Below are 2,464 nucleotides of genomic sequence, written 5' to 3' on the forward strand. Positions count from 1 at the left end.
ACCAGACATTCCTTTCTATTGATAATAACTCCTTCAACCAAATGCCAATCAGACAATTTTTAAATCTACCTATGACCTGGAAACCCCAACTTAGAGTTGTCCGGCACTTCCAGATCAAACCAGTGTAAATCTTACATATATTGACTGATGCATTATGTCTCCCTAAGTTGTATAAAAACAAGCTATTCCCCAACCATCTTAGGCACATTTCAGAATCGCCTGAGGCTGTATCATGGATGTGTCCTTAACCTCAGCAAAATAAACTTTCTAAATTGATTGAGACCTGTCTCAGATACTTTTGGGTTCACAGGTGTAAGTGGAGTGAAGACTGACTTCCTTTCTCTCACAGGCCATATGAATCTTGGTACCTACGATGAGGCTGGGGAGATGTTTCCACATGAAAATTAGGGCAAGTCTCCCTGAGAAATTGGCCATCTGCAGGACTCCCATAGAAATAACCTTTGCTACATGGTGATTTGCAGACCAATAGTGTTAAGGAGAGAAGATACATCCCTCTAAGCTGTAATCATCACAAAGCAAGCTATAATTTTAGAAATGGATACATGGAAAAGTATTATATGTTAACAATCACAGTCAGAAAACTGGTGGTCAGAATGGAATGAAAGCAAAGAAGAATTAGTTAGAAGACAAGTGAGATTTAGGTGGGATTTGGACTCTGCAGAAAATCTCATGGCTGCCAGATTCAGCTAGAAAAGTTCATTATCAGTGTTTGATTTAATGTTTCTAATGCTAGCACGGATCCCCTAGTTTCCTCTGCAGTCACACCTTGTAGTGAAAGTGCCGTTTAAGTTGATAGTCTCACCTTTCAGGGCAGGCAGATAGGAGATATTACAAATATATGGTAACTCTGTGAGTTAAAGTTGACTTCAGAATACAAATTTCATATACCAAACTAGCATTAAGTTTTGTCTTTTCAGAAATGCAAATCAAAACCACGATGAGATACCATCTCATACTGGCCAGAATGGTCATTATTAAAAAGACAGACACGTGTGTGAGACTTTCATGCATCAGACCCCAGGAACTCAAGCTTTCATGAGCCTCTGGATGGATACTTACCAGCCCTAGTCCTGGGATGGATGGAGTATCACAGGGAGCAGGTGGCCCAGCTGTACAACCTGGTGCAGGGTGGTGACTTTCCTCACCTTTAAGTGCATGGACCATCAGGTGCTGGAAAAAAGCCAAGTGCTATGTGCGTTCTACATGAACTTTATGGTGTTGGAGTGGAAAAATTGAGAATTGAACATCAGACCATCAAAACTCCATCTAAAAAAATTGAAATTAGCACCATTGCAAGTAATTACCACCTTGAAGTTAATCCCAGTGATGCTGGAAATATTGACCAGGTAGTAATTCAGAAGATGTTGAAAACAGTGGCTCAATCACAGCAACTTGAAACAAACTCTCAGATACTTAAAAATGGTATTATTGATAGAAGTTGACAAATTCACCAAAGATGCTCATCATTCCTTGCAAAGAACCATGGAAAAGTGTATGTCCACCTGCAGATTGATCTTGTGCTGTAATTCTACATCTAATATGATACCACCTATTTGTAGTAGGTGCTGGGCAATTTGTGTGCTTGTTCCCAGCATTGGAGAGATTTACCTTGTGTTATGTACTGTGTGCAAGAAGGAAGGTCTGAATCTTCCTTCACAACTGACCCATAGACTTGCAGAGAAGTCCTGCAGAAATCTCAGAAAAGCCCAGCTTATGTGTGAAGCAGAATATCACATGGACATTAAAAGGATGATAAGAAAATATTATAAATAAGCCTAAGCATATAAATTTGACAATTCACATGAAACAGAGTGATTCCTTAAAAGCCACAAACTGCTGAACTCTCTCTCTCTCTCTCACACACACAATCTATTATTGGTCTATATAAATATAAATATAAATATAAATATAAATATAAATATAAATATAAATATAAATATATATATATTTAATAAGTATGTCTGTGTATAACATATATAAAACTATTTCTATTGAAGAAATTGAATTACTACTAAAGGGAAAAATAAGAAAGTCCTGAAAAAGAAAACTTTCTGTTCAGATGGTTTCACTGGCAGTGAAGAAAAAGCAAAATCTGCAAGATTGGTAAAGAAAATCCCCGAGGCTAGGGGACTTCTCTTTGCTACTTGGGTCTACCACTATAGTTTACCCAGTCAGGCCTTGCAGTGCTGTAGTTACAGGAGAAAGCCTGAAATGCTGGTTCCTGGTGGAGTAAAGGAAGTATCTCTCCACACAGAGAACTTAGCCCCTTTAATAGTCCATACTGTGAATACTGAGAACCTTGGAGTTGCTTTCTCAAGTGAGCCTGAGCTTGCTTCCAGGGTCTCCATAGGTCTCTTTCTGAGTTCACCCCTATACTCATGCGTTGTTCTCAGAAAGTGTAAATAGAGCTTAGACAGGGTTAGAAGTGTCCACACAAATATGC

At 38.7% G+C, this 2,464-nt stretch overlaps 1 pseudogene; it reads left to right on the plus strand.

The window, feature by feature from the left end:
• Nucleotides 1-1,056: 1,056 nt before the first annotated feature.
• Nucleotides 1,057-1,794, plus strand: LOC105719529 (replication factor C subunit 3-like; annotated as a pseudogene).
• Nucleotides 1,795-2,464: the final 670 nt, after the last annotated feature.

The sequence above is a fragment of the Aotus nancymaae genome, unplaced genomic scaffold, assembly GCF_030222135.1.
Source record: "Aotus nancymaae isolate 86718 unplaced genomic scaffold, 86718_ANA_hifiasm-v0.15.2.pri h1tg000038l, whole genome shotgun sequence".
Classification (NCBI taxonomy): domain Eukaryota; kingdom Metazoa; phylum Chordata; class Mammalia; order Primates; family Aotidae; genus Aotus; species Aotus nancymaae.